We start from the raw sequence: 26,360 nt of genomic DNA, 5'->3' as shown, positions 1-26,360 counted from the left end.
AAAGATGCCAAAATACTAGAAAACCAGTCAGAAGTGATCAAAACTTTCAATAACTTGCCAAAACATAATCAAAACAAATGAAAGCAAACCAAAACATTCCAAATACCCGCCAAAATATTTTAAAACCCGCCAAAACGAATCCAAACGTTCCACAACCTGCCAAGACAATAAAAACAACACAAGAGAAAACAAAACATTCTAAAACACCACCAAAACATTCCGAAAACCCGCCAAAAGATCATCAAAACAAATCAAAACAAACCAAACAATAGGAGGAACACGGCAACATATTGGCAAGCAAGAGACGGAGAGCGCGGCACCTTCTAGGAGGCCAAGAAAGAAGCCGCACAACACCTGCACTGTGTCTGCAACTTTCAAACTGCTAGAAGCTAGTGGCTTGCCACTGGCCTGCCTCTTCAATTGCCATTAGCATTCCAATGGAAGCTATTCTTGGACAACTTTGCTCTGCTTGCTGCTAGTTCTGCCCCAGCCTACCATAGATAACCTTGCTCTTCCCTTGAGGCTCTGAGATGCCAAGAACTTGTCAACTTCAAAGGGCGGGCCGGGCTACATCTACTCAGCTGCCACAGTTTCTCCTTGCTAGACCTAGTGGGAAAGCATTTTGCTGAGATGCAGAAGGCAAGAAACGCAGAATACGGAGACGCGGAGCTGTCCCAAGTGCCGCTGCCAGGCGTCTTGCCGCAGAAGGAGCGCCCCGGAGCGCACCGCAACCGGCACCGTTGTCTCTGCGCAAAGAGCCAAAATATTTTCAAACCCGCCAAAACTCATCCAAAAATATTTTCAAACCCGCCAAAATAGAAAACCAGACAGAAGTGATCAATACATTCGAAAAAACCTGACAAAACATGATAAAGCCCACCAAAGCTAATCCAAACACACCAAAAACTGGGCTAAACAGAATCAAAACCTTCTAAAAACCGGCCAAAATATTTCAAAACCCGTCAAAACTAATCAAAACATTCCGAATACCCGCCAAAACATTCCAAATACCCGCCAAAAGATTTTAAACCCCGCCAAAAGGAATCCAAACATTCCAAAACCTGCCAACACAATAAAAACAACTCGAGAGAATACAAAACATTCTAAAACCCAACCAAAACATTCCCGAAAACCCGACAAAACATCATAAAAACAAATCAAAACCAACCAAAATATTCCGAAAACCCGCCAAAATAATTTAGACCCACAAAACTCATCAAAACATTCTGAAAAAATGCCAAAACATTAGAAAACCAGCCAGAACTGATCAAAACATTCAAAAAACTTGGCAAAACATCATAAAAACAAATCAAAACCAACCAAAACATTCCAAAAACCCGACAAAATAGTTTACAACCTGCCAAAACTGATCAAAACATTCTGAAAAGATGCCAAAATACTAGAAAACCAGTCAGAAGTGATCAAAACTTTCAATAACTTGCCAAAACATAATCAAAACAAATGAAAGCAAACCAAAACATTCCAAATACCCGCCAAAATATTTTAAAACCCGCCAAAAGGAATCCAAATGTTCCACAACCTGCCAAGACAATAAAAACAACACAAGAGAAAACAAAACATTCTAAAACACCACCAAAACATTCCGAAAACCCGCCAAAAGATCATCAAAACAAATCAAAACAAACCAAACAATAGGAGGAACACGGCAACATATTGGCAAGCAAGAGACGGAGAGCGCGGCACCTTCTAGGAGGCCAAGAAAGAAGCCGCACAACACCTGCACTGTGTCTGCAACTTTCAAACTGCTAGAAGCTAGTGGCTTGCCACTCGCCTGCCTCTTCAATTGCCATTAGCATTCCAATGGAAGCTATTCTTGGACAACTTTGCTCTGCTTGCTGCTAGTTCTGCCCCAGCCTACCATAGATAACCTTGCTCTTCCCTTGAGGCTCTGAGATGCCAAGAACTTGTCAACTTCAAAGGGCGGGCCGGGCTACATCTACTCAGCTGCCACAGTTTCTCCTTGCTAGACCTAGTGGGAAAGCATTTTGCTGAGATGCAGAAGGCAAGAAACGCACAATACGGAGACGCGGAGCTGTCCCAAGTGCCGCTGCCAGGCGTCTTTCCGCAGAAGGAGCGCCCCGGAGCGCACCGCAACCGGCACCGTCGTCTCTGCGCAAAGAGCCAAAATATTTTCAAACCCGCCAAAACTAATCCAAAAATATTTTCAAACCCGCCAAAATAGAAAACCAGACAGAAGTGATCAATACATTCGAAAAAACCTGACAAAACATGATAAAGCCCACCAAAGCGAATCCAAACACACCAAAAACTGGGCTAAACAGAATCAAAACCTTCTAAAAACCGGCCAAAATATTTCAAAACCCGTCAAAACTAATCAAAACATTCCGAATACCCGCCAAAACATTCCAAATACCCGCCAAAATATTTTAAAACCCGCCAAAACGAATCCAAACGTTCCACAACCTGCCAAGACAATAAAAACAACACAAGAGAAAACAAAACATTCTAAAACACCACCAAAACATTCCGAAAACCCGCCAAAAGATCATCAAAACAAATCAAAACAAACCAAACAATAGGAGGAACACGGCAACATATTGGCAAGCAAGAGACTGAGAGCGCGGCACCTTCTAGGAGGCCAAGAAGGAAGCCGCACAACACCTGCACTGTGTCTGCAACTTTCAAACTGCTAGAAGCTAGTGTCTTGCCACTGGCCTGCCTCTTCAATTGCCATTAGCATTCCAATGGAAGCTATTCTTGGACAACTTTGCTCTGCTTGCTGCTAGTTCTGCCCCAGCCTACCATAGATAACCTTGCTCTTCCCTTGAGGCTCTGAGATGCCAAGAACTTGTCAACTTCAAAGGGCGGGCCGGGCTACATCTACTCAGCTGCCACAGTTTCTCCTTGCTAGACCTAGTGGGAAAGCATTTTGCTGAGATGCAGAAGGCAAGAAACGCAGAATACAGAGACGCGGAGCTGTCCCAAGTGCCGCTGCCAGGCGTCTTTCCGCAGAAGGAGCGCCCCGGAGCGCAACGCAACCGGCACCGTCATCTCTGCGCAAAGAGCCAAAATATTTTCAAACCCGCCAAAACTCATCCAAAAATATTTTCAAACCCGCCAAAATAGAAAACCAGACAGAAGTGATCAATACATTCGAAAAAACCTGACAAAACATGATAAAGCCCACCAAAGCTAATCCAAACACACCAAAAACTGGGCTAAACAGAATCAAAACCTTCTAAAAACCGGCCAAAATATTTCAAAACCCGTCAAAACTAATCAAAACATTCCGAATACCCGCCAAAACATTCCAAATACCCGCCAAAATATTTTAAACCCCGCCAAAAGGAATCCAAACATTCCAAAACCTGCCAACACAATAAAAACAACTCAAGAGAATACAAAACATTCTAAAACCCAACCAAAACATTCCCGAAAACCCGACAAAACATCATAAAAACAAATCAAAACCAACCAAAATATTCCGAAAACCCGCCAAAATAATTTAGACCCACAAAACTCATCAAAACATTCTGAAAAAATGCCAAAACATTAGAAAACCAGCCAGAACTGATCAAAACATTCCAAAAACTTGGCAAAACATCATAAAAACAAATCAAAACCAACCAAAACATTCCAAAAACCCGACAAAATAGTTTACAACCTGCCAAAACTGATCAAAACATTCTGAAAAGATGCTAAAATACTAGAAAACCAGTCAGAAGTGATCAAAACTTTCAATAACTTGCCAAAACATAATCAAAACAAATGAAAGCAAACCAAAACATTCCAAATACCCGCCAAAATATTTTAAAACCCGCCAAAACGAATCCAAACGTTCCACAACCTGCCAAGACAATAAAAACAACACAAGAGAAAACAAAACATTCTAAAACACCACCAAAACATTCCGAAAACCCGCCAAAAGATCATCAAAACAAATCAAAACAAACCAAACAATAGGAGGAACACGGCAACATATTGGCAAGCAAGAGACGGAGAGCGCGGCACCTTCTAGGAGGCCAAGAAAGAAGCCGCACAACACCTGCACTGTGTCTGCAACTTTCAAACTGCTAGAAGCTAGTGGCTTGCCACTGGCCTGCCTCTTCAATTGCCATTAGCATTCCAATGGAAGCTATTCTTGGACAACTTTGCTCTGCTTGCTGCTAGTTCTGCCCCAGCCTACCATAGATAACCTTGCTCTTCCCTTGAGGCTCTGAGATGCCAAGAACTTGTCAACTTCAAAGGGCGGGCCGGGCTACATCTACTCAGCTGCCACAGTTTCTCCTTGCTAGACCTAGTGGGAAAGCATTTTGCTGAGATGCAGAAGGCAAGAAACGCAGAATACGGAGACGCGGAGCTGTCCCAAGTGCCGCTGCCAGGCGTCTTGCCGCAGAAGGAGCGCCCCGGAGCGCACCACAACCGGCACCGTCGTCTCTGCGCAAAGAGCCAAAATATTTGAAAACCCGCCAAAACTCATCCAAAAATATTTTCAAACCCGCCAAAATAGAAAACCAGACAGAAGTGATCAATACATTCGAAAAAACCTGACAAAACATGATAAAGCCCACCAAAGCTAATCCAAACACACCAAAAACTGGGCTAAACAGAATCAAAACCTTCTAAAAACCGGCCAAAATATTTCAAAACCCGTCAAAACTAATCAAAACATTCCGAATACCCGCCAAAACATTCCAAATACCCGCCAAAATATTTTAAACCCCGCCAAAAGGAATCCAAACATTCCAAAACCTGCCAACACAATAAAAACAACTCAAGAGAATACAAAACATTCTAAAACCCAACCAAAACATTCCCGAAAACCCGACAAAACATCATAAAAACAAATCAAAACCAACCAAAATATTCCGAAAACCCGCCAAAATAATTTAGACCCACAAAACTCATCAAAACATTCTGAAAAAATGCCAAAACATTAGAAAACCAGCCAGAACTGATCAAAACATTCCAAAAACTTGGCAAAACATCATAAAAACAAATCAAAACCAACCAAAACATTCCAAAAACCCGACAAAATAGTTTACAACCTGCCAAAACTGATCAAAACATTCTGAAAAGATGCCAAAATACTAGAAAACCAGTCAGAAGTGATCAAAACTTTCAATAACTTGCCAAAACATAATCAAAAAAAATGAAAGCAAACCAAAACATTCCAAATACCCGCCAAAATATTTTCAAACCCGCCAAAACTCATCCAAAAATATTTTCAAACCCGCCAAAATAGAAAACCAGACAGAAGTGATCAATACATTCGAAAAAACCTGACAAAACATGATAAAGCCCACCAAAGCTAATCCAAACACACCAAAAACTGGGCTAAACAGAATCAAAACCTTCTAAAAACCGGCCAAAATATTTCAAAACCCGTCAAAACTAATCAAAACATTCCGAATACCCGCCAAAACATTCCAAATACCCGCCAAAAGATTTTAAACCCCGCCAAAAGGAATCCAAACATTCCAAAACCTGCCAACACAATAAAAACAACTCAAGAGAATACAAAACATTCTAAAACCCAACCAAAACATTCCCGAAAACCCGACAAAACATCATAAAAACAAATCAAAACCAACCAAAATATTCCGAAAACCCGCCAAAATAATTTAGACCCACAAAACTCATCAAAACATTCAGAAAAAGTGCCAAAACATTAGAAAACCAGCCATAACTGATCAAAACATTCAAAAAACTTGGCAAAACATCATAAAAACAAATCAAAACCAACCAAAACATTCCAAAAACCCGACAAAATAGTTTACAACCTGCCAAAACTGATCAAAACATTCTGAAAAGATGCCAAAATACTAGAAAACCAGTCAGAAGTGATCAAAACTTTCAATAACTTGCCAAAACATAATCAAAACAAATGAAAGCAAACCAAAACATTCCAAATACCCGCCAAAATATTTTAAAACCCGCCAAAACGAATCCAAACGTTCCACAACCTGCCAAGACAATAAAAACAACACAAGAGAAAACAAAACATTCTAAAACACCACCAAAACATTCCGAAAACCCGCCAAAAGATCATCAAAACAAATCAAAACAAACCAAACAATAGGAGGAACACGGCAACATATTGGCAAGCAAGAGATGGAGAGCGCGGCACCTTCTAGGAGGCCAAGAAAGAAGCCGCACAACACCTGCACTGTGTCTGCAACTTTCAAACTGCTAGAAGCTAGTGGCTTGCCACTGGCCTGCCTCTTCAATTGCCATTAGCATTCCAATGGAAGCTATTCTTGGACAATTTTGCTCTGCTTGCTGCTAGTTCTGCCCCAGCCTACCATAGATAACCTTGCTCTTCACTTGAGGCTCTGAGATGCCAAGAACTTGTCAACTTCAAAGGGCGGGCCGGGCTACATCTACTCAGCTGCCACAGTTTCTCCTTGCTAGACCTAGTGGGAAAGCATTTTGCTGAGATGCAGAAGGCAAGAAACGCAGAATACGGAGACGCGGAGCTGTCCCAAGTGCCGCTGCCAGGCGTCTTGCCGCAGAAGGAGCGCCCCGGAGCGCACCGCAACCGGCACCGTCGTCTCTGCGCAAAGAGCCAAAATATTTGAAAACCCGCCAAAACTCATCCAAAAATATTTTCAAACCCGCCAAAATAGAAAACCAGACAGAAGTGATCAATACATTCGAAAAAACCTGACAAAACATGATAAAGCCCACCAAAGCTAATCCAAACACACCAAAAACTGGGCTAAACAGAATCAAAACCTTCTAAAAACCGGCCAAAATATTTCAAAACCCGTCAAAACTAATCAAAACATTCCGAATACCCGCCAAAACATTCCAAATACCCGCCAAAATATTTTAAACCCCGCCAAAAGGAATCCAAACATTCCAAAACCTGCCAACACAATAAAAACAACTCAAGAGAATACAAAACATTCTAAAACCCAACCAAAACATTCCCGAAAACCCGACAAAACATCATAAAAACAAATCAAAACCAACCAAAATATTCCGAAAACCCGCCAAAATAATTTAGACCCACAAAACTCATCAAAACATTCTGAAAAAATGCCAAAACATTAGAAAACCAGCCAGAACTGATCAAAACATTCAAAAAACTTGGCAAAACATCATAAAAACAAATCAAAACCAACCAAAACATTCCAAAAACCCGACAAAATAGTTTACAACCTGCCAAAACTGATCAAAACATTCTGAAAAGATGCCAAAATACTAGAAAACCAGTCAGAAGTGATCAAAACTTTCAATAACTTGCCAAAACATAATCAAAACAAATGAAAGCAAACCAAAACATTCCAAATACCCGCCAAAATATTTTAAAACCCGCCAAAACTCATCCAAAAATATTTTCAAACCCGCCAAAATAGAAAACCAGACAGAAGTGATCAATACATTCGAAAAAACCTGACAAAACATGATAAAGCCCACCAAAGCTAATCCAAACACACCAAAAACTGGGCTAAACAGAATCAAAACCTTCTAAAAACCGGCCAAAATATTTCAAAACCCGTCAAAACTAATCAAAACATTCCGAATACCCGCCAAAACATTCCAAATACCCGCCAAAAGATTTTAAACCCGCCAAAAGGAATCCAAACATTCCAAAACCTGCCAACACAATAAAAACAACTCAAGAGAATACAAAACATTCTAAAACCCAACCAAAACATTCCCGAAAACCCGACAAAACATCATAAAAACAAATCAAAACCAACCAAAATATTCCGAAAACCCGCCAAAATAATTTAGACCCACAAAACTCATCAAAACATTCTGAAAAAGTGCCAAAACATTAGAAAACCAGCCATAACTGATCAAAACATTCAAAAAACTTGGCAAAACATCATAAAAACAAATCAAAACCAACCAAAACATTCCAAAAACCCGACAAAATAGTTTACAACCTGCCAAAACTGATCAAAACATTCTGAAAAGATGCCAAAATACTAGAAAACCAGTCAGAAGTGATCAAAACTTTCAATAACTTGCCAAAACATAATCAAAACAAATGAAAGCAAACCAAAACATTCCAAATACCCGCCAAAATATTTTAAAACCCGCCAAAACGAATCCAAACGTTCCACAACCTGCCAAGACAATAAAAACAACACAAGAGAAAACAAAACATTCTAAAACACCACCAAAACATTCCGAAAACCCGCCAAAAGATCATCAAAACAAATCAAAACAAACCAAACAATAGGAGGAACACGGCAACATATTGGCAAGCAAGAGATGGAGAGCGCGGCACCTTCTAGGAGGCCAAGAAAGAAGCCGCACAACACCTGCACTGTGTCTGCAACTTTCAAACTGCTAGAAGCTAGTGGCTTGCCACTGGCCTGCCTCTTCAATTGCCATTAGCATTCCAATGGAAGCTATTCTTGGACAATTTTGCTCTGCTTGCTGCTAGTTCTGCCCCAGCCTACCATAGATAACCTTGCTCTTCCCTTGAGGCTCTGAGATGCCAAGAACTTGTCAACTTCAAAGGGCGGGCCGGGCTACATCTACTCAGCTGCCACAGTTTCTCCTTGCTAGACCTAGTGGGAAAGCATTTTGCTGAGATGCAGAAGGCAAGAAACGCACAATACGGAGACGCGGAGCTGTCCCAAGTGCCGCTGCCAGGCGTCTTGCCGCAGAAGGAGCGCCCCGGAGCGCACCGCAACCGGCACCGTCGTCTCTGCGCAAAGAGCCAAAATATTTGAAAACCCGCCAAAACTCATCCAAAAATATTTTCAAACCCGCCAAAATAGAAAACCAGACAGAAGTGATCAATACATTCGAAAAAACCTGACAAAACATGATAAAGCCCACCAAAGCTAATCCAAACACACCAAAAACAAATCAAAACAAATCGAAACCTTCTAAAAACCGGCCAAAATATTTCAAAACCCATCAAAACTAATCAAAACATTCCGAATACCCGCCAAAACATTCCAAATACCCGCCAAAATATTTTAAACCCCGCCAAAAGGAATCCAAACATTCCAAAACCTGCCAACACAATAAAAACAACTCAAGAGAATACAAAACATTCTAAAACCCAACCAAAACATTCCCGAAAACCCGACAAAACATCATAAAAACAAATCAAAACCAACCAAAATATTCCGAAAACCCGCCAAAATAATTTAGACCCACAAAACTCATCAAAACATTCTGAAAAAATGCCAAAACATTAGAAAACCAGCCAGAACTGATCAAAACATTCAAAAAACTTGGCAAAACATCATAAAAACAAATCAAAACCAACCAAAACATTCCAAAAACCCGACAAAATAGTTTACAACCTGCCAAAACTGATCAAAACATTCTGAAAAGATGCCAAAATACTAGAAAACCAGTCAGAAGTGATCAAAACTTTCAATAACTTGCCAAAACATAATCAAAACAAATGAAAGCAAACCAAAACATTCCAAATACCCGCCAAAATATTTTAAAACCCGCCAAAACTCATCCAAAAATATTTTCAAACCCGCCAAAATAGAAAACCAGACAGAAGTGATCAATACATTCGAAAAAACCTGACAAAACATGATAAAGCCCACCAAAGCTAATCCAAACACACCAAAAACTGGGCTAAACAGAATCAAAACCTTCTAAAAACCGGCCAAAATATTTCAAAACCCGTCAAAACTAATCAAAACATTCCGAATACCCGCCAAAACATTCCAAATACCCGCCAAAATATTTTAAACCCCGCCAAAAGGAATCCAAACATTCCAAAACCTGCCAACACAATAAAAACAACTCAAGAGAATACAAAACATTCTAAAACCCAACCAAAACATTCCCGAAAACCCGACAAAACATCATAAAAACAAATCAAAACCAACCAAAATATTCCGAAAACCCGCCAAAATAATTTAGACCCACAAAACTCATCAAAACATTCTGAAAAAGTGCCAAAACATTAGAAAACCAGCCATAACTGATCAAAACATTCAAAAAACTTGGCAAAACATCATAAAAACAAATCAAAACCAACCAAAACATTCCAAAAACCCGACAAAATAGTTTACAACCTGCCAAAACGGATCAAAACATTCTGAAAAGATGCCAAAATACTAGAAAACCAGTCAGAAGTGATCAAAACTTTCAATAACTTGCCAAAACATAATCAAAACAAATGAAAGCAAACCAAAACATTCCAAATACCCGCCAAAATATTTTAAAACCCGCCAAAACGAATCCAAACGTTCCACAACCTGCCAAGACAATAAAAACAACACAAGAGAAAACAAAACATTCTAAAACACCACCAAAACATTCCGAAAACCCGCCAAAAGATCATCAAAACAAATCAAAACAAACCAAACAATAGGAGGAACACGGCAACATATTGGCAAGCAAGAGATGGAGAGCGCGGCACCTTCTAGGAGGCCAAGAAAGAAGCCGCACAACACCTGCACTGTGTCTGCAACTTTCAAACTGCTAGAAGCTAGTGGCTTGCCACTGGCCTGCCTCTTCAATTGCCATTAGCATTCCAATGGAAGCTATTCTTGGACAATTTTGCTCTGCTTGCTGCTAGTTCTGCCCCAGCCTACCATAGATAACCTTGCTCTTCCCTTGAGGCTCTGAGATGCCAAGAACTTGTCAACTTCAAAGGGCGGGCCGGGCTACATCTACTCAGCTGCCACAGTTTCTCCTTGCTAGACCTAGTGGGAAAGCATTTTGCTGAGATGCAGAGGGCAAGAAACGCAGAATACGGAGACGCGGAGCTGTCCCAAGTGCCGCTGCCAGGCGTCTTGCCGCAGAAGGAGCGCCCCGGAGCGCACCGCAACCGGCACCGTCGTCTCTGCGCAAAGAGCCAAAATATTTGAAAACCCGCCAAAACTCATCCAAAAATATTTTCAAACCCGCCAAAATAGAAAACCAGACAGAAGTGATCAATACATTCGAAAAAACCTGACAAAACATGATAAAGCCCACCAAAGCTAATCCAAACACACCAAAAACTGGGCTAAACAGAATCAAAACCTTCTAAAAACCGGCCAAAATATTTCAAAACCCGTCAAAACTAATCAAAACATTCCGAATACCCGCCAAAACATTCCAAATACCCGCCAAAAGATTTTAAACCCCGCCAAAAGGAATCCAAACATTCCAAAACCTGCCAACACAATAAAAACAACTCAAGAGAATACAAAACATTCTAAAACCCAACCAAAACATTCCCGAAAACCCGACAAAACATCATAAAAACAAATCAAAACCAACCAAAATATTCCGAAAACCCGCCAAAATAATTTAGACCCACAAAACTCATCAAAACATTCTGAAAAAGTGCCAAAACATTAGAAAACCAGCCATAACTGATCAAAACATTCAAAAAACTTGGCAAAACATCATAAAAACAAATCAAAACCAACCAAAACATTCCAAAAACCCGACAAAATAGTTTACAACCTGCCAAAACTGATCAAAACATTCTGAAAAGATGCCAAAATACTAGAAAACCAGTCAGAAGTGATCAAAACTTTCAATAACTTGCCAAAACATAATCAAAACAAATGAAAGCAAACCAAAACATTCCAAATACCCGCCAAAATATTTTAAAACCCGCCAAAACGAATCCAAACGTTCCACAACCTGCCAAGACAATAAAAACAACACAAGAGAAAACAAAACATTCTAAAACACCACCAAAACATTCCGAAAACCCGCCAAAAGATCATCAAAACAAATCAAAACAAACCAAACAATAGGAGGAACACGGCAACATATTGGCAAGCAAGAGATGGAGAGCGCGGCACCTTCTAGGAGGCCAAGAAAGAAGCCGCACAACACCTGCACTGTGTCTGCAACTTTCAAACTGCTAGAAGCTAGTGGCTTGCCACTGGCCTGCCTCTTCAATTGCCATTAGCATTCCAATGGAAGCTATTCTTGGACAATTTTGCTCTGCTTGCTGCTAGTTCTGCCCCAGCCTACCATAGATAACCTTGCTCTTCCCTTGAGGCTCTGAGATGCCAAGAACTTGTCAACTTCAAAGGGCGGGCCGGGCTACATCTACTCAGCTGCCACAGTTTCTCCTTGCTAGACCTAGTGGGAAAGCATTTTGCTGAGATGCAGAAGGCAAGAAACGCACAATACGGAGACGCGGAGCTGTCCCAAGTGCCGCTGCCAGGCGTCTTGCCGCAGAAGGAGCGCCCCGGAGCGCACCGCAACCGGCACCGTCGTCTCTGCGCAAAGAGCCAAAATATTTGAAAACCCGCCAAAACTCATCCAAAAATATTTTCAAACCCGCCAAAATAGAAAACCAGACAGAAGTGATCAATACATTCGAAAAAACCTGACAAAACATGATAAAGCCCACCAAAGCTAATCCAAACACACCAAAAACAAATCAAAACAAATCGAAACCTTCTAAAAACCGGCCAAAATATTTCAAAACCCATCAAAACTAATCAAAACATTCCGAATACCCGCCAAAACATTCCAAATACCCGCCAAAATATTTTAAACCCCGCCAAAAGGAATCCAAACATTCCAAAACCTGCCAACACAATAAAAACAACTCAAGAGAATACAAAACATTCTAAAACCCAACCAAAACATTCCCGAAAACCCGACAAAACATCATAAAAACAAATCAAAACCAACCAAAATATTCCGAAAACCCGCCAAAATAATTTAGACCCACAAAACTCATCAAAACATTCTGAAAAAATGCCAAAACATTAGAAAACCAGCCAGAACTGATCAAAACATTCAAAAAACTTGGCAAAACATCATAAAAACAAATCAAAACCAACCAAAACATTCCAAAAACCCGACAAAATAGTTTACAACCTGCCAAAACTGATCAAAACATTCTGAAAAGATGCCAAAATACTAGAAAACCAGTCAGAAGTGATCAAAACTTTCAATAACTTGCCAAAACATAATCAAAACAAATGAAAGCAAACCAAAACATTCCAAATACCCGCCAAAATATTTTAAAACCCGCCAAAACTCATCCAAAAATATTTTCAAACCCGCCAAAATAGAAAACCAGACAGAAGTGATCAATACATTCGAAAAAACCTGACAAAACATGATAAAGCCCACCAAAGCTAATCCAAACACACCAAAAACTGGGCTAAACAGAATCAAAACCTTCTAAAAACCGGCCAAAATATTTCAAAACCCGTCAAAACTAATCAAAACATTCCGAATACCCGCCAAAACATTCCAAATACCCGCCAAAATATTTTAAACCCCGCCAAAAGGAATCCAAACATTCCAAAACCTGCCAACACAATAAAAACAACTCAAGAGAATACAAAACATTCTAAAACCCAACCAAAACATTCCCGAAAACCCGACAAAACATCATAAAAACAAATCAAAACCAACCAAAATATTCCGAAAACCCGCCAAAATAATTTAGACCCACAAAACTCATCAAAACATTCTGAAAAAGTGCCAAAACATTAGAAAACCAGCCATAACTGATCAAAACATTCAAAAAACTTGGCAAAACATCATAAAAACAAATCAAAACCAACCAAAACATTCCAAAAACCCGACAAAATAGTTTACAACCTGCCAAAACGGATCAAAACATTCTGAAAAGATGCCAAAATACTAGAAAACCAGTCAGAAGTGATCAAAACTTTCAATAACTTGCCAAAACATAATCAAAACAAATGAAAGCAAACCAAAACATTCCAAATACCCGCCAAAATATTTTAAAACCCGCCAAAACGAATCCAAACGTTCCACAACCTGCCAAGACAATAAAAACAACACAAGAGAAAACAAAACATTCTAAAACACCACCAAAACATTCCGAAAACCCGCCAAAAGATCATCAAAACAAATCAAAACAAACCAAACAATAGGAGGAACACGGCAACATATTGGCAAGCAAGAGATGGAGAGCGCGGCACCTTCTAGGAGGCCAAGAAAGAAGCCGCACAACACCTGCACTGTGTCTGCAACTTTCAAACTGCTAGAAGCTAGTGGCTTGCCACTGGCCTGCCTCTTCAATTGCCATTAGCATTCCAATGGAAGCTATTCTTGGACAATTTTGCTCTGCTTGCTGCTAGTTCTGCCCCAGCCTACCATAGATAACCTTGCTCTTCCCTTGAGGCTCTGAGATGCCAAGAACTTGTCAACTTCAAAGGGCGGGCCGGGCTACATCTACTCAGCTGCCACAGTTTCTCCTTGCTAGACCTAGTGGGAAAGCATTTTGCTGAGATGCAGAGGGCAAGAAACGCAGAATACGGAGACGCGGAGCTGTCCCAAGTGCCGCTGCCAGGCGTCTTGCCGCAGAAGGAGCGCCCCGGAGCGCACCGCAACCGGCACCGTCGTCTCTGCGCAAAGAGCCAAAATATTTGAAAACCCGCCAAAACTCATCCAAAAATATTTTCAAACCCGCCAAAATAGAAAACCAGACAGAAGTGATCAATACATTCGAAAAAACCTGACAAAACATGATAAAGCCCACCAAAGCTAATCCAAACACACCAAAAACTGGGCTAAACAGAATCAAAACCTTCTAAAAACCGGCCAAAATATTTCAAAACCCGTCAAAACTAATCAAAACATTCCGAATACCCGCCAAAACATTCCAAATACCCGCCAAAAGATTTTAAACCCCGCCAAAAGGAATCCAAACATTCCAAAACCTGCCAACACAATAAAAACAACTCAAGAGAATACAAAACATTCTAAAACCCAACCAAAACATTCCCGAAAACCCGACAAAACATCATAAAAACAAATCAAAACCAACCAAAATATTCCGAAAACCCGCCAAAATAATTTAGACCCACAAAACTCATCAAAACATTCTGAAAAAGTGCCAAAACATTAGAAAACCAGCCATAACTGATCAAAACATTCAAAAAACTTGGCAAAACATCATAAAAACAAATCAAAACCAACCAAAACATTCCAAAAACCCGACAAAATAGTTTACAACCTGCCAAAACTGATCAAAACATTCTGAAAAGATGCCAAAATACTAGAAAACCAGTCAGAAGTGATCAAAACTTTCAATAACTTGCCAAAACATAATCAAAACAAATGAAAGCAAACCAAAACATTCCAAATACCCGCCAAAATATTTTAAAACCCGCCAAAACGAATCCAAACGTTCCACAACCTGCCAAGACAATAAAAACAACACAAGAGAAAACAAAACATTCTAAAACACCACCAAAACATTCCGAAAACCCGCCAAAAGATCATCAAAACAAATCAAAACAAACCAAACAATAGGAGGAACACGGCAACATATTGGCAAGCAAGAGATGGAGAGCGCGGCACCTTCTAGGAGGCCAAGAAAGAAGCCGCACAACACCTGCACTGTGTCTGCAACTTTCAAACTGCTAGAAGCTAGTGGCTTGCCACTGGCCTGCCTCTTCAATTGCCATTAGCATTCCAATGGAAGCTATTCTTGGACAATTTTGCTCTGCTTGCTGCTAGTTCTGCCCCAGCCTACCATAGATAACCTTGCTCTTCCCTTGAGGCTCTGAGATGCCAAGAACTTGTCAACTTCAAAGGGCGGGCCGGGCTACATCTACTCAGCTGCCACAGTTTCTCCTTGCTAGACCTAGTGGGAAAGCATTTTGCTGAGATGCAGAAGGCAAGAAACGCACAATACGGAGACGCGGAGCTGTCCCAAGTGCCGCTGCCAGGCGTCTTGCCGCAGAAGGAGCGCCCCGGAGCGCACCGCAACCGGCACCGTCGTCTCTGCGCAAAGAGCCAAAATATTTGAAAACCCGCCAAAACTCATCCAAAAATATTTTCAAACCCGCCAAAATAGAAAACCAGACAGAAGTGATCAATACATTCGAAAAAACCTGACAAAACATGATAAAGCCCACCAAAGCTAATCCAAACACACCAAAAACAAATCAAAACAAATCGAAACCTTCTAAAAACCGGCCAAAATATTTCAAAACCCATCAAAACTAATCAAAACATTCCGAATACCCGCCAAAACATTCCAAATACCCGCCAAAATATTTTAAACCCCGCCAAAAGGAATCCAAACATTCCAAAACCTGCCAACACAATAAAAACAACTCAAGAGAATACAAAACATTCTAAAACCCAACCAAAACATTCCCGAAAACCCGACAAAACATCATAAAAACAAATCAAAACCAACCAAAATATTCCGAAAACCCGCCAAAATAATTTAGACCCACAAAACTCATCAAAACATTCTGAAAAAATGCCAAAACATTAGAAAACCAGCCAGAACTGATCAAAACATTCAAAAAACTTGGCAAAACATCATAAAAACAAATCAAAACCAACCAAAACATTCCAAAAACCCGACAAAATAGTTTACAACCTGCCAAAACTGATCAAAACATTCTGAAAAGATGCCAAAATACTAGAAAACCAGTCAGAAGTGATCAAAACTTTCAATAACTTGCCAAAACATAATCAAAACAAATGAAAGCAAACCAAAACATTCCAAATACCCGCCAAAATATTTTAAAACCCGCCAAAACTCATCCAAAAATATTTTCAAACCCGCCAAAATAGAAAACCAGACAGAAGTGATCAATACATTCGAAAAAACCTGACAAAACATGATAAAGCCCACCAAAGCTAATCCAAACACACCAAAAACTGGGCTAAACAGAATCAAAACCTTCTAAAAACCGGCCAAAATATTTCAAAACCCGTCAAAACTAATCAAAACATTCCGAATACCCGCCAAAACATTCCAAATACCCGCCAAAATATTTTAAACCCCGCCAAAAGGAATCCAAACATTCCAAAACCTGCCAACACAATAAAAACAACTCAAGAGAATACAAAACATTCTAAAACCCAACCAAAACATTCCCGAAAACCCGACAAAACATCATAAAAACAAATCAAAACCAACCAAAATATTCCGAAAACCCGCCAAAATAATTTAGACCCACAAAACTCATCAAAACATTCTGAAAAAGTGCCAAAACATTAGAAAACCAGCCATAACTGATCAAAACATTCAAAAAACTTGGCAAAACATCATAAAAACAAATCAAAACCAACCAAAACATTCCAAAAACCCGACAAAATAGTTTACAACCTGCCAAAACGGATCAAAACATTCTGAAAAGATGCCAAAATACTAGAAAACCAGTCAGAAGTGATCAAAACTTTCAATAACTTGCCAAAACATAATCAAAACAAATGAAAGCAAACCAAAACATTCCAAATACCCGCCAAAATATTTTAAAACCCGCCAAAACGAATCCAAACGTTCCACAACCTGCCAAGACAATAAAAACAACACAAGAGAAAACAAAACATTCTAAAACACCACCAAAACATTCCGAAAACCCGCCAAAAGATCATCAAAACAAATCAAAACAAACCAAACAATAGGAGGAACACGGCAACATATTGGCAAGCAAGAGATGGAGAGCGCGGCACCTTCTAGGAGGCCAAGAAAGAAGCCGCACAACACCTGCACTGTGTCTGCAACTTTCAAACTGCTAGAAGCTAGTGGCTTGCCACTGGCCTGCCTCTTCAATTGCCATTAGCATTCCAATGGAAGCTATTCTTGGACAATTTTGCTCTGCTTGCTGCTAGTTCTGCCCCAGCCTACCATAGATAACCTTGCTCTTCCCTTGAGGCTCTGAGATGCCAAGAACTTGTCAACTTCAAAGGGCGGGCCGGGCTACATCTACTCAGCTGCCACAGTTTCTCCTTGCTAGACCTAGTGGGAAAGCATTTTGCTGAGATGCAGAGGGCAAGAAACGCAGAATACGGAGACGCGGAGCTGTCCCAAGTGCCGCTGCCAGGCGTCTTGCCGCAGAAGGAGCGCCCCGGAGCGCACCGCAACCGGCACCGTCGTCTCTGCGCAAAGAGCCAAAATATTTGAAAACCCGCCAAAACTCATCCAAAAATATTTTCAAACCCGCCAAAATAGAAAACCAGACAGAAGTGATCAATACATTCGAAAAAACCTGACAAAACATGATAAAGCCCACCAAAGCTAATCCAAACACACCAAAAACTGGGCTAAACAGAATCAAAACCTTCTAAAAACCGGCCAAAATATTTCAAAACCCGTCAAAACTAATCAAAACATTCCGAATACCCGCCAAAACATTCCAAATACCCGCCAAAAGATTTTAAACCCCGCCAAAAGGAATCCAAACATTCCAAAACCTGCCAACACAATAAAAACAACTCAAGAGAATACAAAACATTCTAAAACCCAACCAAAACATTCCCGAAAACCCGACAAAACATCATAAAAACAAATCAAAACCAACCAAAATATTCCGAAAACCCGCCAAAATAATTTAGACCCACAAAACTCATCAAAACATTCTGAAAAAATGCCAAAACATTAGAAAACCAGCCAGAACTGATCAAAACATTCAAAAAACTTGGCAAAACATCACAAAAACAAATCAAAACCAACCAAAACATTCCAAAAACCCGACAAAATAGTTTACAACCTGCCAAAACTGATCAAAACATTCTGAAAAGATGCCAAAATACTAGAAAACCAGTCAGAAGTGATCAAAACTTTCAATAACTTGCCAAAACATAATCAAAACAAATGAAAGCAAACCAAAACATTCCAAATACCCGCCAAAATATTTTAAAACCCGCCAAAACGAATCCAAACGTTCCACAACCTGCCAAGACAATAAAAACAACACAAGAGAAAACAAAACATTCTAAAACACCACCAAAACATTCCAAAAACCCGCCAAAAGATCATCAAAACAAATCAAAACAAACCAAACAATAGGAGGAACACGGCAACATATTGGCAAGCAAGAGACGGAGAGCGCGGCACCTTCTAGGAGGCCAAGAAGGAAGCCGCACAACACCTGCACTGTGTCTGCAACTTTCAAACTGCTAGAAGCTAGTGGCTTGCCACTGGCCTGCCTCTTCAATTGCCATTAGCATTCCAATGGAAGCTATTCTTGGACAACTTTGCTCTGCTTGCTGCTAGTTCTGCCCCAGCCTACCATAGATAACCTTGCTCTTCCCTTGAGGCTCTGAGATGCCAAGAACTTGTCAACTTCAAAGGGCGGGCCGGGCTACATCTACTCAGCTGCCACAGTTTCTCCTTGCTAGACCTAGTGGGAAAGCATTTTGCTGAGATGCAGAGGGCAAGAAACGCAGAATACGGAGACGCGGAGCTGTCCCAAGTGCCGCTGCCAGGCGTCTTGCCGCAGAAGGAGCGCCCCGGAGCGCACCGCAACCGGCACCGTCGTCTCTGCGCAAAGAGCCAAAATATTTGAAAACCCGCCAAAACTCATCCAAAAATATTTTCAAACCCGCCAAAATAGAAAACCAGACAGAAGTGATCAATACATTCGAAAAAACCTGACAAAACATGATAAAGCCCACCAAAGCTAATCCAAACACACCAAAAACTGGGCTAAACAGAATCAAAACCTTCTAAAAACCGGCCAAAATATTTCAAAACCCGTCAAAACTAATCAAAACATTCCGAATACCCGCCAAAACATTCCAAATACCCGCCAAAATATTTTAAACCCCGCCAAAAGGAATCCAAACATTCCAAAACCTGCCAACACAATAAAAACAACTCAAGAGAATACAAAACATTCTAAAACCCAACCAAAACATTCCCGAAAACCCGACAAAACATCATAAAAACAAATCAAAACCAACCAAAATATTCCGAAAACCCGCCAAAATAATTTAGACCCACAAAACTCATCAAAACATTCTGAAAAAATGCCAAAACATTAGAAAACCAGCCAGAACTGATCAAAACATTCAAAAAACTTGGCAAAACATCATAAAAATAAATCAAAACCAACCAAAACATTCCAAAAACCTGACAAAATAGTTTACAACCTGCCAAAACTGATCAAAACATTCTGAAAAGATGCCAAAATACTAGAAAACCAGTCAGAAGTGATCAAAACTTTCAATAACTTGCCAAAACATAATCAAAACAAATGAAAGCAAACCAAAACATTCCAAATACCCGCCAAAATATTTTAAAACCCGCCAAAACGAATCCAAACGTTCCACAACCTGCCAACACAATAAAAACAACACAAGAGAAAACAAAACATTCTAAAACACCACCAAAACATTCCGAAAACCCGCCAAAAGATCATCAAAACAAATCAAAACAAACCAAACAATAGGAGGAACACGGCAACATATTGGCAAGCAAGAGACGGAGAGCGCGGCACCTTCTAGGAGGCCAAGAAAGAAGCCGCACAACACCTGCACTGTGTCTGCAACTTTCAAACTGCTAGAAGCTAGTGGCTTGCCACTGGCCTGCCTCTTCAATTGCCATTAGCATTCCAATGGAAGCTATTCTTGGACAATTTTGCTCTGCTTGCTGCTAGTTCTGCCCCAGCCTACCATGGATAACCTTGCTCTTCCCTTGAGGCTCTGAGATGCCAAGAACTTGTCAACTTCAAAGGGCGGGCCGGGCTACATCTACTCAGCTGCCACAGTTTCTCCTTGCTAGACCTAGTGGGAAAGCATTTTGCTGAGATGCAGAGGGCAAGAAACGCAGAATACGGAGACGCGGAGCTGTCCCAAGTGCCGCTGCCAGGCGTCTTGCCGCAGAAGGAGCGCCCCGGAGCGCACCGCAACCGGCACCGTCGTCTCTGCGCAAAGAGCCAAAATATTTGAAAACCCGCCAAAACTCATCCAAAAATATTTTCAAACCCGCCAAAATAGAAAACCAGACAGAAGTGATCAATACATTCGAAAAAACCTGACAAAACATGATAAAGCCCACCAAAGCTAATCCAAACACACCAAAAACTGGGCTAAACAGAATCAAAACCTTCTAAAAACCGGCCAAAATATTTCAAAACCCGTCAAAACTAATCAAAACATTCCGAATACCCGCCAAAACATTCCAAATACCCGCCAAAATATTTTAAACCCCGCCAAAAGGAATCCAAACATTCCAAAACCTGCCAACACAATAAAAACAACTCAAGAGAATACAAAACATTCTAAAACCCAACCAAAACATTCCCGAAAACCCGACAAAACATCATAAAAACAAATCAAAACCAACCAAAATATTCCGAAAACCCGCCAAAATAATTTAGACCCACAAAACTCATCAAAACATTCTGAAAAAATGCCAAAACATTAGAAAACCAGCCAGAACTGATCAAAACATTCAAAAAACTTGGCAAAACATCACAAAAACAAATCAAAACCAACCAAAACATTCCAAAAACCCGACAAAATAGTTTACAACCTGCCAAAACTGATCAAAACATTCTGAAAAGATGCCAAAATACTAGAAAACCAGTCAGAAGTGATCAAAACTTTCAATAACTTGCCAAAACATAATCAAAACAAATGAAAGCAAACCAAAACATTCCAAATACCCGCCAAAATATTTTAAAACCCGCCAAAACGAATCCAAACGTTCCACAACCTGCCAAGACAATAAAAACAACACAAGAGAAAACAAAACATTCTAAAACACCACCAAAACATTCCAAAAACCCGCCAAAAGATCATCAAAACAAATCAAAACAAACCAAACAATAGGAGGAACACGGCAACATATTGGCAAGCAAGAGATGGAGAGCGCGGCACCTTCTAGGAGGCCAAGAAAGAAGCCGCACAACACCTGCACTGTGTCTGCAACTTTCAAACTGCTAGAAGCTAGTGGCTTGCCACTGGCCTGCCTCTTCAATTGCCATTAGCATTCCAATGGAAGCTATTCTTGGACAACTTTGCTCTGCTTGCTGCTAGTTCTGCCCCAGCCTACCATAGATAACCTTGCTCTTCCCTTGAGGCTCTGAGATGCCAAGAACTTGTCAACTTCAAAGGGCGGGCCGGGCTACATCTACTCAGCTGCCACAGTTTCTCCTTGCTAGACCTAGTGGGAAAGCATTTTGCTGAGATGCAGAGGGCAAGAAACGCAGAATACGGAGACGCGGAGCTGTCCCAAGTGCCGCTGCCAGGCGTCTTGCCGCAGAAGGAGCGCCCCGGAGCGCACCGCAACCGGCACCGTCGTCTCTGCGCAAAGAGCCAAAATATTTGAAAACCCGCCAAAACTCATCCAAAAATATTTTCAAACCCGCCAAAATAGAAAACCAGACAGAAGTGATCAATACATTCGAAAAAACCTGACAAAACATGATAAAGCCCACCAAAGCTAATCCAAACACACCAAAAACTGGGCTAAACAGAATCAAAACCTTCTAAAAACCGGCCAAAATATTTCAAAACCCGTCAAAACTAATCAAAACATTCCGAATACCCGCCAAAACATTCCAAATACCCGCCAAAAGATTTTAAACCCCGCCAAAAGGAATCCAAACATTCCAAAACCTGCCAACACAATAAAAACAACTCAAGAGAATACAAAACATTCTAAAACCCAACCAAAACATTCCCGAAAACCCGACAAAACATCATAAAAACAAATCAAAACCAACCAAAATATTCCGAAAACCCGCCAAAATAATTTAGACCCACAAAACTCATCAAAACATTCTGAAAAAATGCCAAAACATTAGAAAACCAGCCAGAACTGATCAAAACATTCAAAAAACTTGGCAAAACATCATAAAAATAAATCAAAACCAACCAAAACATTCCAAAAACCTGACAAAATAGTTTACAACCTGCCAAAACTGATCAAAACATTCTGAAAAGATGCCAAAATACTAGAAAACCAGTCAGAAGTGATCAAAACTTTCAATAACTTGCCAAAACATAATCAAAACAAATGAAAGCAAACCAAAACATTCCAAATACCCGCCAAAATATTTTAAAACCCGCCAAAACGAATCCAAACGTTCCACAACCTGCCAAGACAATAAAAACAACACAAGAGAAAACAAAACATTCTAAAACACCACCAAAACATTCCGAAAACCCGCCAAAAGATCATCAAAACAAATCAAAACAAACCAAACAATAGGAGGAACACGGCAACATATTGGCAAGCAAGAGACGGAGAGCGCGGCACCTTCTAGGAGGCCAAGAAAGAAGCCGCACAACACCTGCACTGTGTCTGCAACTTTCAAACTGCTAGAAGCTAGTGGCTTGCCACTGGCCTGCCTCTTCAATTGCCATTAGCATTCCAATGGAAGCTATTCTTGGACAATTTTGCTCTGCTTGCTGCTAGTTCTGCCCCAGCCTACCATGGATAACCTTGCTCTTCCCTTGAGGCTCTGAGATGCCAAGAACTTGTCAACTTCAAAGGGCGGGCCGGGCTACATCTACTCAGCTGCCACAGTTTCTCCTTGCTAGACCTAGTGGGAAAGCATTTTGCTGAGATGCAGAGGGCAAGAAACGCAGAATACGGAGACGCGGAGCTGTCCCAAGTGCCGCTGCCAGGCGTCTTGCCGCAGAAGGAGCGCCCTGGAGCGCACCGCAACCGGCACCGTCGTCTCTGCGCAAAGAGCCAAAATATTTGAAAACCCGCCAAAACTCATCCAAAAATATTTTCAAACCCGCCAAAATAGAAAACCAGACAGAAGTGATCAATACATTCGAAAAAACCTGACAAAACATGATAAAGCCCACCAAAGCTAATCCAAACACACCAAAAACTGGGCTAAACAGAATCAAAACCTTCTAAAAACCGGCCAAAATATTTCAAAACCCGTCAAAACTAATCAAAACATTCCGAATACCCGCCAAAACATTCCAAATACCCGCCAAAATATTTTAAACCCCGCCAAAAGGAATCCAAACATTCCAAAACCTGCCAACACAATAAAAACAACTCAAGAGAATACAAAACATTCTAAAACCCAACCAAAACATTCCCGAAAACCCGACAAAACATCATAAAAACAAATCAAAACCAACCAAAATATTCCGAAAACCCGCCAAAATAATTTAGACCCACAAAACTCATCAAAACATTCTGAAAAAATGCCAAAACATTAGAAAACCAGCCAGAACTGATCAAAACATTCAAAAAACTTGGCAAAACATCATAAAAATAAATCAAAACCAACCAAAACATTCCAAAAACCTGACAAAATAGTTTACAACCTGCCAAAACTGATCAAAACATTCTGAAAAGATGCCAAAATACTAGAAAACCAGTCAGAAGTGATCAAAACTTTCAATAACTTGCCAAAACTAATCAAAACAAATGAAAGCAAACCAAAACATTCCAAATACCCGCCAAAATATTTTAAAACCCGCCAAAACGAATCCAAACGTTCCACAACCTGCCAAGACAATAAAAACAACACAAGAGAAAACAAAACATTCTAAAACACCACCAAAACATTCCGAAAACCCGCCAAAAGATCATCAAAACAAATCAAAACAAACCAAACAATAGGAGGAACACGGCAACATATTGGCAAGCAAGAGACGGAGAGCGCGGCACCTTCTAGGAGGCCAAGAAAGAAGCCGCACAACACCTGCACTGTGTCTGCAACTTTCAAACTGCTAGAAGCTAGTGGCTTGCCACTGGCCTGCCTCTTCAATTGCCATTAGCATTCCAATGGAAGCTATTCTTGGACAATTTTGCTCTGCTTGCTGCTAGTTCTGCCCCAGCCTACCATGGATAACCTTGCTCTTCCCTTGAGGCTCTGAGATGCCAAGAACTTGTCAACTTCAAAGGGCGGGCCGGGCTACATCTACTCAGCTGCCACAGTTTCTCCTTGCTAGACCTAGTGGGAAAGCATTTTGCTGAGATGCAGAGGGCAAGAAACGCAGAATACGGAGACGCGGAGCTGTCCCAAGTGCCGCTGCCAGGCGTCTTGCCGCAGAAGGAGCGCCCCGGAGCGCACCGCAACCGGCACCGTCGTCTCTGCGCAAAGAGCCAAAATATTTGAAAACCCGCCAAAACTCATCCAAAAATATTTTCAAACCCGCCAAAATAGAAAACCAGACAGAAGTGATCAATACATTCGAAAAAACCTGACAAAACATGATAAAGCCCACCAAAGCTAATCCAAACACACCAAAAACTGGGCTAAACAGAATCAAAACCTTCTAAAAACCGGCCAAAATATTTCAAAACCCGTCAAAACTAATCAAAACATTCCGAATACCCGCCAAAACATTCCAAATACCCGCCAAAATATTTTAAACCCCGCCAAAAGGAATCCAAACATTCCAAAACCTGCCAACACAATAAAAACAACTCAAGAGAATACAAAACATTCTAAAACCCAACCAAAACATTCCCAAAAACCCGACAAAACATCATAAAAACAAATCAAAACCAACCAAAATATTCCGAAAACCCGCCAAAATAATTTAGACCCACAAAACTCATCAAAACATTCTGAAAAAATGCCAAAACATTAGAAAACCAGCCAGAACTGATCAAAACATTCAAAAAACTTGGCAAAACATCATAAAAACAAATCAAAACCAACCAAAACATTCCAAAAACCCGACAAAATAGTTTACAACCTGCCAAAACTGATCAAAACATTCTGAAAAGATGCCAAAATACTAGAAAACCAGTCAGAAGTGATCAAAACTTTCAATAACTTGCCAAAACATAATCAAAACAAATGAAAGCAAACCAAAACATTCCAAATACCCGCCAAAATATTTTAAAACCCGCCAAAACGAATCCAAACGTTCCACAACCTGCCAAGACAATAAAAACAACACAAGAGAAAACAAAACATTCTAAAACACCACCAAAACATTCCGAAAACCCGCCAAAAGATCATCAAAACAAATCAAAACAAACCAAACAATAGGAGGAACACGGCAACATATTGGCAAGCAAGAGACGGAGAGCGCGGCACCTTCTAGGAGGCCAAGAAAGAAGCCGCACAACACCTGCACTGTGTCTGCAACTTTCAAACTGCTAGAAGCTAGTGGCTTGCCACTGGCCTGCCTCTTCAATTGCCATTAGCATTCCAATGGAAGCTATTCTTGGACAATTTTGCTCTGCTTGCTGCTAGTTCTGCCCCAGCCTACCATGGATAACCTTGCTCTTCCCTTGAGGCTCTGAGATGCCAAGAACTTGTCAACTTCAAAGGGCGGGCCGGGCTACATCTACTCAGCTGCCACAGTTTCTCCTTGCTAGACCTAGTGGGAAAGCATTTTGCTGAGATGCAGAGGGCAAGAAACGCAGAATACGGAGACGCGGAGCTGTCCCAAGTGCCGCTGCCAGGCGTCTTGCCGCAGAAGGAGCGCCCTGGAGCGCACCGCAACCGGCACCGTCGTCTCTGCGCAAAGAGCCAAAATATTTGAAAACCCGCCAAAACTCATCCAAAAATATTTTCAAACCCGCCAAAATAGAAAACCAGACAGAAGTGATCAATACATTCGAAAAAACCTGACAAAACATGATAAAGCCCACCAAAGCTAATCCAAACACACCAAAAACTGGGCTAAACAGAATCAAAACCTTCTAAAAACCGGCCAAAATATTTCAAAACCCGTCAAAACTAATCAAAACATTCCGAATACCCGCCAAAACATTCCAAATACCCGCCAAAATATTT

The sequence above is a fragment of the Passer domesticus genome, chromosome 7 (genome assembly GCF_036417665.1).
Source record: "Passer domesticus isolate bPasDom1 chromosome 7, bPasDom1.hap1, whole genome shotgun sequence".
NCBI lineage: Eukaryota > Metazoa > Chordata > Aves > Passeriformes > Passeridae > Passer > Passer domesticus.
The sequence above is the reverse complement of the archived record's forward strand: the minus strand, read 5'-3'. Positions refer to the sequence as shown.